The sequence below is a fragment of the Andrographis paniculata genome, unplaced genomic scaffold, assembly GCF_009805555.1.
Source record: "Andrographis paniculata isolate CXL003 unplaced genomic scaffold, ASM980555v1 Contig60END, whole genome shotgun sequence".
Classification (NCBI taxonomy): Eukaryota; Viridiplantae; Streptophyta; class Magnoliopsida; order Lamiales; family Acanthaceae; genus Andrographis; species Andrographis paniculata.
The window spans coordinates 7,164,762-7,175,192 of record NW_026137596.1 but is presented as its reverse complement, the minus strand read 5'-3'; the positions used below and the strand labels follow the sequence as shown (position 1 = coordinate 7,175,192).

Here is a 10,431-nt window from a genome sequence, read left to right as displayed (position 1 = left end):
TCATGGGATGAGAATTAAGAAACATGATTTGCAATTGAAGAAGAGAAGAGGAAGCACACTACCACGACACCAATTTCTTAAAAAGAGAAGGGAGAAACAAGAACACGGCATAGCAGAGAACTTCGAGAAGCAGTGCAGACGACTTTTCGGGGCATTATTCTTCTATTCTAGACTTGTTCTTCCTTTTCTATTTCTAAAGAAATGAAGGCAGGATGAACTTTTTGAATTGTTTCATGTTTTCAATTTCTATGAGTTGCGAGTAATTTCATTTATAGCCTAGGTGTGAATTGATGTTTGTGATTGAATTTGCGAGACTTGATTCTGGTTGAATTTGGTGTTTATTGATGTTGGGTATTTCTAATTCTTCTAATTTACGAGTGTAGGAATTTTAAATTGATTATTGGGGATGTATTGATTTAAGATTTCATAGGTGTATTGGAGATTGATACCCGTAATTGTATAATCTTCCAATTGATGTAGCGACCTAGAGGAAGAATACTCTAGGAAGAATTAGAATCAATTTTGAACAAATCTGCGTAGGAATTTTGTTAAATTGAATTGAACCTTTCTAGTCTTTAATGCTGTCGCATCTCATACCTAGGATTCTCAATCGATTAGGGAAATAGCTAATGATCGTACCTTAGCTATCGACAAAGTAATGAAAGGTTGGTTGTGAACGCGTGTAGGTCAATTATAACCAATTTATCCAATTGCAGTACAAAAAAAATAATATATTTGTAACGGAATTCCGTCCCTAAAGTTCACGTAGCTAACGTAATTCCGTTCCTAATTCCGTCTCTAATGTCATTAGTAACGGAAAAAGTAGATTTAGAAACAACAAAGTTTTGTTACAAAAATGATTTTTTCTTATAATGAACATGATTTTTAGTTGATGAACAAATTTTATATTCCGAATAGTTTAATCATATTTGATAAACCAATCGTCTTGTATTTTAGTTTTATTTTTTTTAATTGAGAAATTTCTTTATTTAGTGTGATAATCAAAATTCCCCATTTATAAATATATAGTATAATTAAAAATAATTGAGGTGGAGCCATTTCTTTTTCTTCTTCTCTGGCAGCGGTGACGGTGACGGGCGCAAAAATGATAGCGGAAGCAGCGGCTGAGGCGGAGCCCTCCTTTTTCTTTTTCTTCTTCTCCGGCAGGCGGCGGCACCGGGGACTGGTGGCGGTACCGGAGGCTTCTTCTCCGGCACGGCGGCGGTGGCCTGTGCTCCTCTTTTTTTTCTTTCTTCTCCCGCACGGTGGCAGCGGCAGCGGAAGCTGCAGCAGCGGGGGCAGTTTCGGAATTTTCTCCAGTGACGGTGGCGGAGGCGCTCTGGCGGCAAGTGGCGGAGGAAGCTGCAGAGTCGAGTGCGGTTTCGGAATCTTCTCTGGCGATGGTGGCGGCGGCGGCGCAAGCTGCATTGGCAGGGCGGTTTCGGAATCTTCACCGGCGATGGTGGCGGCGGCGCTCTGGCTGGGCAGGCGGCGGCCATGGAATATTATATATATATATTTCTTTCAAAAAAAAATTAAAATTTTCTTTGGAATTTTTCAATGCTATTGGCATAATATATTTTTTTTTAATAGAAAATTTTTAAACTTGCTTTGGAATTTCCTTATCAATTTTCATTAGTCTCAGAATTTTCGAAACTATCTAGCCTCGGAATTTCTGAAGCATCTTGCTTCAGAAATTTTGATACTATCTGAATTAGCCTCGGAAATTCCGAGACAACACAAATTGCCGCAAAAAATTAGTCATGGGACCTTTTCCGAGACTATGTCTGAGGCTAATGGAAAATAGGTCCGGAAGCGGTTCATTTTCCGAACCAATTTTTCGAGGCAAAACATACATTTTTTGGTAGTATTTTTACTTTTATTATTTTTTAATAAAATATTTATTTTTCATAATGTTTGTATCGAACCCAAATAAATTGTTTTAACCGGATGTTTGTATATATATATTGACAATGTATACGTTAGTATAAATATAATATGCATATTTATTAGGGTAGGGTGTTTTCATTCGCACTTTGATGGTTGGGGTTCATTATTATTCTATTTTAATAGGAAGCGTGCTCGGCACAAATATGGATTTGACACATCAAAGATGTAATTCTATTATACATGTAAAATATTATTCATTCAAGTTTACATTTTGAAAATGATATTATATTTAATATTTATTTTTGAATTTAAAATATTACATTAAAAAAAAATCTATTTTCTGTATAGGGACTCTACTATTTACGTCGCAACTGATCTTAATTGCAAGTGATCGAAGCTTTAGAACTCTACCCAAAATACCCTGAGAATTACATCACATATAACCTCCAAGCATATTGTAAACAAAATTGTTTACACTACAATTTTGGAGACTTTGGTACTATTCAACTTTTCAAAACAATCACACCAACTATTTTTTTTTTCTCTTACAAAATATCAAATCAAATATTAAACGGGCGGAAAACTATTTTGTTCTGAGCCTCCCCGTTAAACCGGTTTGGTTTAGATCCGCCTAGGCTGGTCCGGCTAGACCCTTCACAGACCACAATTTTGTGTCTTTGAACTCTTTTTTGATGACATATTTATTCCTGCATAAAATAATGTAATCCTCAAATTTTGAAAATATTAACTTAAAATAAAAGTTACAAATAAAAACTTACTGACATTTTATCTTTAGAAATACAAATTTGTAATTTAAAAAGAAGTAGAAATTGTTTTAAAATAGTGTCATTGTCAATACACGACATTATTAGATACTTTAGGGTTGGGTATCTATATCAAGTGTATAGCAATACTACTACGTAAATATCCATAACCTTTTAACAAATTGATTAAATATTTTCTCAATTAAAAAAAATATATGTTTGTATTCAATTGACATTTAAACTCATTAAAGATATTAAGTAAGGAAAGTAGATGCAAAATTAACCTGTAAATGACAAATTTGTATGAGTCGTCTTCAGAACATTATTGATAGGATTGCACCTCCGTCTATAACAACTTCTCTTACACTCCAATACTAGAAATATTTTCCTCATATGTAATATTTTCATTTGTTTTCACAACTTTTCGAATCTTCTTCTTTATTTATAGACAAACATAACTAATTTATTTAGGTTTTCAAGAAAAATATTTAATTCATCCAATACTTCCTATCTGTTACCTACCAAATATACTTTAATTCACCAATCTATTTGCCAACTATACTCATTTATTAATTACCTACCAACTAAACACATTAATTTACCAACCATATAATGTCTTCAATTTTAAAAATACTTAGTAATTATTAGAAATATAATAATCACAAGCATAAATTTCATTTAGCAAATAAACAATCCCTTTAAGTTGATCTATGGAATAATTTATTAACAATACATGTGACGACTATACATGGATAAACAAATAAATTGCAATCATGCATAAATGACACATCCCTTTAAATGATTTAAGGAATAATTTATTAACAATACATGTGACGACTTATGTTCAAGAGAAAAATAAACTAAAAAAAAGCATTAAATAATGAAATCAGATACAAAATCTACAATTGACATGTACATAGACCAGATGCTAATCCCCTGCTATTAAGTCTCAGCCTATATAATAAAAATAAATGGCACATTCTTCTATATAGTAAGACATATGTTATGTATAACTATACTACATTGAATATAATTTCAGTTATTTACCTTTATTATATATCATAATCGAGTCAAATCAGCAATGGATTCACCTCCATGTAAGCCATACTCACAAACATCGCATTTGGTATAATAGCACACCTGTTTCACATCTTCTATATATAGGATGATTAATGCCAGAGTTGTTTGAACATCAGTTCCACACACATCATCGGCATTAAAAATTTAAGACGTTTTGAGATATTTTTGTGCTTCTAAAGAATATTTAATATTTTGAAAAATGACATGGAGATAAATGTATGAATAGAATATATACTCTCATGTTCATGCAAAAAAAACAGATTAAAGCAAAGAGAAATAAAAGAAACATTGAGCTTTAGAAGAATAATACTTAAACCAATAAGTCAATAATACAATTACAATAAATTTTGATGTCTTACAACCTAAAACTATTTAGTTATGTGGCAAACATGCGGAAACATAAGGCATTCAAGTATTTGATCAACCAAGGACTAGGTTTTTCACAAATAGAAGATATATTAGTGCAAAGATACACTATATATATAAAATATTAAGTATATAATTAAACCATATAGAACCATAACTCTCTTTTTATAGACGGTATAAATCTTTAATACTTCAAAATTTTGGTGATTAAGGCTAGAAACAATGTAAAGCACATAGACAATTGGCCTCAAAACTTAAATCTCAATCCTAGAATCAAAAAACTCATAAACCAAACTAACAAAAAATTTATTCTACTAATAACAAGCGCAAAAGCCCTTACAAATAATATCCCCGGAACATGAGAAAAATATAAAGAAAATCAACCCAGACGGATGAATATAGGCGGAGTAGGATGGGATGGAAAAAACGATATAGGGAGAAAATCGGCGTGTCAGGGAGAAGACTAGGGTTAGGTTTAAAAAACAAGGTTGGGAAGTAGGGAATTTATACCTAAGATGGTAGGTCATTATTTAATGTCTCGATCCAACAACGGACATCAAATCCGAATCTAGTTGGCTTTAATGAATTGGGCCGGCTTAAGCATAAAAGGTTTATCTTAGCCTAAAAGTAATTCATGTGACAAATTCCTAAACAATATACAATAGAAATAAAAGGTTTATTTGGCAATTAAAAAAAATACTTGCATCATTAGTAGGAAACTAAAACCAGCACTATTCTTAAATAGAATAGCGCGTATAAAATCTATTCACACATGAAAGATTGTTAAGACCAAATAGAATTTGCTACAAGAAATAATAATAATAATAATAATAATAATAATAATAGTTGGTAATTCAAATATTTAGCATGTCTCCTCATTAAAAAAATATGTATGCCATTTGTGATTTTGTAAAAAAACTAAAAATTTAATACTAAATCAAGACATGTATTATTGTATATATTTTGTGTGCTATAAACACTGATTGACTAATTAGAGCCAGCATATGGACAAAACCCTATTATAGTGTTAGTTTCTCTGTCTATGAAAATTATGTAATTATTCATTTTTTAGCTGTTCTCTAAACTTATGCATATTCCAATTGTAGTAAACACTTTTATCCTGCCACAATTTTATTACCTTTACTTTAAAATGGAATAACTAACTTACCATTATGTTTCCTACTTATCTTACTACTTTTTTATCAATCCGTTAATAATTTTTCAATAATACCGGTAGTTTACGTTTTATCTATTCTACTCTAACATTAAAATTGTTGGATAATCAGTTATTTAGCAATCGATTATTTTGTGAGTGAAAATGCGACGGGCCGGTGTACCAAGTTAATTAGATTAATTTGGAAGAAATAAATAAATATTATTTAGTTTTTTGTATATGGGGTTTGGTTAATATTTTGGTTATTTTGTTTGTCTCGAGACAAACCAAATTGTGCAACCTCAAATTAAACCCGGGTATATGGCCTAAGTCGAAATATTATTTGGATAAAATATTATCCGTTGGATAGATTTATTATAATCTCAAATGGAAGGTTTGAAATTAGAATAAATTACAATCGTTTCAAACGGAAGGTTTGAAACTAGAATAAATTACGATCGTCACAAACGGAAAGTTTGTAATTAGAATCAATTACGACTGCTCCAAACGGAATATTTGAATTTAGAATAAATTACATCGTGAATTAAGGTCGTAATTATGATTGTAATTGATCCCCTGTCATTTCGGCTAAGTGGAGACGCTTATATAAAGGGCCTCACCCCTTCATTCCAAATACCAACCCCAACAACTCTCTTCTCCTTCTCTCTTCTCTTCTAACTTTCCGGCAACTTTTCCAGCTCAGTTTCTCTCTCGCTTTGTTCGCCGGAGCTCCAACGATCAGATGTGCCACTCTCATTGGAGACGGAAACCATTTTATCTTTGGGTTAGAACGCCGCCAGCCACCGGAGGCACTACCAGAGCGTATCTAATTTTCGAAAAAGGATCCATCTTCGACTCGGTTTTACGGTATATTGTATTCTTGCAACACCTATTTATTCCAACAGTCGTAAATTAGATACTACTTTGCGAGAATGTCAACCCCTTCCAAGTCGCTGCCGGAGCCACCGGAACCGCTGCCGGAAAAGTCACCGGAGGAACCGCCGGAGAAGTCGCCTAAGGAACCCCCGGAACCACCGCCAGAACTGTAGCCGGAGGAGTCAACGGAGCCGGAACGGAGACGTCGCCGGAATCACCGGAGCCGTTGCCGGAGAAGTCGCCAGAATCTCCGGAGCCGGTTCTGAAGCCGTTGTCGGGGGAGTCGCCGGAGCCGCTGCCGGAGGAGTCGCCGGAGGTGCTGCCAGAGCCGAAGTCAACGTAGTCGCTCCTCCAATTGGGCCAGTTCCCTTTATGTGTGCCCTATGTTTTCTGAATTTGCCCCAGGGGGATATGGGGGCTTTTCTGGGTTTGTGGCCGCACCCTCTGCTTCATTCGCGGCCGAAATTGTTGGTCCTGGGCTTGGCCTACGGATGATGCCCCATATACAAGTTCCACAACCATTCACGGGATTGGATTTTAAGAGGTGGCAGGAAAAGATGCTCTTTTGCCTGGCTGTAATTGGGTTTGCCATGTTCGTGTTGCATGACGGCCCAATCACCCCAGAGCCCAGTGCGGACCAGAAGACGCATGGAGACTACATGACAAGAAATACTAAATTAGATATTCTCTCTAACTCTCTTTATAATGTATATTGCAAAATAAAGAGTGCGAAAGGGTTGTGGGATGCGCTTGAGAAAAAACTATAAGTCCGAGAATGCCAGGTCTAAAATGTTTGTTATGACCCGGTTTATGGACAATAAGATGGTAGATGGCAAGTCTGTTGTCAAACAAGTGGAAGAATTTCAGCACATTGTTCACTCTGTTATCGACGAAGAGATGCCAGTACCAGAAAATTTCATCACGAGTGTGATGATCGAGAAATTGCCCCCGAGTTGGAGCAACTTCAAGCACGGGCTGAAGCATGAGCTAAAGCAAGTGGAGCTTAAAGATCTAATTGTCCAAATCTAGATAGAGAAAGAAAACAGAAAACAGCAACGGCTAAAAGTGGAGATATTGCTAAAGCCAACTTGGTCGGAGATCCCTCCGAAAAACATGCACGCCCAACTCAAATGGACAAGGGCAAAGCCAAACAGTCCAAGTTTATAGGTAACTGTTTTAACTGTGGTAAAACAAGACACCAGGTTAAGGACTGTAAAGCACCGAAAAAGAAGAAGTCGAGTTCCCAACTGGTCGAGAAAAGCCACCGGACTGATAGTGATCTCAATAGTGATAACCTTGTCACTGTTGTGTACGAAAAAAATAATGTGGAAAGTCTAAGAGCTTGGTATATTGACACCGGAGCGACCTGCCATGTTTGCTCTAACCAAACAAACTTCTCGACCTACAAGGAGACCAAATGGAGGAAGCTGCACATGGGAAATCACGCAACTTCTGATGTCCAAGGCGTAGGGAACGCGGTGCTGAAGATGACCTCTGGCAAAGAACTAACCCTAAAAGATGTCCTGCATGTGCCAGGCATTCGGAAAAATATCGTCTCACGATCGCTACTAGTTAGGCTTGGTTTTAAACTTGTCTTTGTAGCAGATAAATTTATATTATCGAAAAATGGGATGTTCCTAGCTAAGGGTTATTTTACAAATGGGCTGTTCAAATTGAATGTAACGGTCCTGTGCCGAGCACCACCTACTGATAATAAAAATGTTGCTTCTTCTTCATACTTGATCGAGTGTTCTGATTTATGATATTGTAGATTAGGTCATGTAAACCTAAATGCTATAAAAAGATTAGTAAATATGAATTTACTAAATTTAAAAGAGGTGAACACTCAAAACAAATGTGAAGTTTGCGTGGAGGCCAAAATGGCAAAATTACTCTTCCCGTCCGTCGAAAGGAAAACGAAGCCATTAGATTTAATTCATACCGATGTATGTGCTTTAAAATTTGTGCAAACTAGAGGTGGAAAGAAATATTTAATCACCTTTATCGATGATTTCACAAAGTATTGCTATATTTACCTATTAAGGGAAAAGAGCGAAGCAATCGAGGTCTTCAAGAACTTCAAAACCGAGGCAGAAAATCAACTTGACTGTAAAATCAAGACAATTTGAAGTGATGGAGGTAGAGAATATGTGGCCCCATTGGAAGAATTATGTAATTAAAGTGGCATAATTCATCAGACAATGGCTCTATATTCACCTCAATCGAACGGCGTTGTAGAACGCAAAAATCAAACACTTAACGAAATGATGAATGCCTTGTTGATAAGTCATGACTTCCCCAAAACCTGTGGAGGGAAGCGGTACTGATTGCAAATTATATCCTAAACAAGATTTCACTTAAGGGTAAGGATGACACCCCTTAAAATATGGAAAGACAAGAAACCCACATATAAATACCTTAAAGTGTGGGGGTGCCTAACAAAAATGGAAGTTTCGTGGCCAAAAAAATTAGCTATCGGCCCAAAAATGGTAGATTGCATATTTGTCGGATACACACTGAAAAGTAGTGATTATCGTTTCAAAGTTCACAAATCGGAAATCCCTGGGATGATCGAGGGAACTACGATAGATTCGATGAATGCCACATTCTTTGAAAATACCTACCCTTGTAAGGAAAGGATGCAGTCCAACCCGAAATTCGTAGATGAAGAACTACGGGGTGTAAAAAGACAAATGACCAATAGCCCTTATCAAGAGGCTTCAGAGCCTAGGCGTAGCAAAAGGATAAGGGTCGAGAAAACCTTTGGTCCGAATTTTGTTACGTATATGTTAGACAATGATCCAACAACGATCAAAGATGTTACGTATGAAATTTATAATTAGGTTAAAAAGCCCAAGTTAGAAGAAAATATGGGCCTATAATTGGGTCTGTTAGACTGATCAAGGAGTGTTTCGAGAAAGTCAAGTGAAATAAACGTATTTCTAAGGAAAGTCCGCAGGTCGGAAGGTCCGTAGGTCGGAAGGTCCTCAGGTCGGAAGGTCCGCAGGTCAGAAAGTTCGCGGGTCGGACAATTTACCGGTCGGAAGGTCTGTGGGTCAGAAGGTCCGCAGGTCGGAAGGTTTGCAGGTCGGAAAGTCCGCAGGTCGAAAAGTCTGCAGGTCAGACAAATTACAGGTCGGACGATATACAAGTCGGAAAGTCTGCGAGTCGGACAGTCTACAAGTCGGATGGTCTGCAGGTCGGTAAGTCTACGAGTCGGAAAGTCTACAAGTCGGATGGTTTGCAGGTCGGTTGGTCAGTGGGTCGGACAATATGCATGTCGGAAGGTCTGTGGTCGGGCCAACAAGTCGGGTGGTCTGCAAGTCGGGAGGTTTGCGGTTGGACCATAAGTCGGAAGGTGTTCAGTCTGATCAACAAGTCGGGTGGTCTGCAAGTCGGGAGGTTTGCGGCTGAACCAATAAGTCGGAAGGTTTGCAGTCGGACCAACAAGACGGAAGGTCTGCGGTCGGACCAACAAGACGGAAGGTCTGCGGTTGGTCCAAAAAGTCGGAAGGTTCGCGGTTGGATAGGCAAGTCGGTTGGTATGGAGGTCGGATACTGCTGAGAGCGAGTTAGAGTAATAGTTTGGTCGGCTGAGGGCACGTGGCAACAGAAGAGGAGTTAGTAGACGGTTGAAAAGAGGCGTTGTAATTGTTCGGGCAGCGGTTCCAAGTACCGTTTCTGAGGAATATTTAAGGGTTGGGATCTGTAACTGACAGGGTATCTTCAATCATCTTCTAAAGATAGCAAAGTTAGTGATTCGGGGATCATCATTTAAAATTTTGGTATTTTACTTTATAGTTTATTTTCTGTACCGTACAGTGTTTAGAGATTCCTAATCTCAGGCGCTAAATATATCAAATTCGAAGATAATTTCCTATTTTCGGATTTTACTTTTTATTGTTGAAAAAATACATCAACAAATTGGCGACCAAAGTGGGAAAAAAGCTAGATTGCTGATCCTACATCAACAGAGAATTTCATAAGAATGAGGTCTGGCCGAATCATCAGAAAAATCAGTATGGCAGGCTCACAACCTCAATCATCATCAGTACCGGTGGGAGAAAATATTTCACCATCCGTTATGCCAAATCCAGGGGAGATCCCCAACCACCTATCGATTGGTTGTCTTATGTTCAGCAATTGAACAATCAGTAAACTTCAGCGATACAAAATATGTTGCGCGAGCAACAGAACATCATGTTGCGCGAGCAAAAAAATCTCATGCAGAACATGTTAGATCAAGCTTTGTCAAGGGTTACTCTTCAACCTGCTCAGACTCCGCCAGGAATATCACCATCA

At 37.2% G+C, this 10,431-nt stretch overlaps 1 long non-coding RNA gene across 1 annotated transcript; it reads right to left on the bottom strand.

The window, feature by feature from the left end:
* Positions 1-3,700: 3,700 nt before the first annotated feature.
* On the bottom strand, positions 3,701-4,675 carry LOC127259500 (uncharacterized). Its single transcript, XR_007840507.1, has 2 exons — positions 4,441-4,675; positions 3,701-3,805 (listed from the first exon to the last, which is right to left on the bottom strand). It is a non-coding gene; the product is annotated as an uncharacterized LOC127259500 (long non-coding RNA).
* Positions 4,676-10,431: the final 5,756 nt, after the last annotated feature.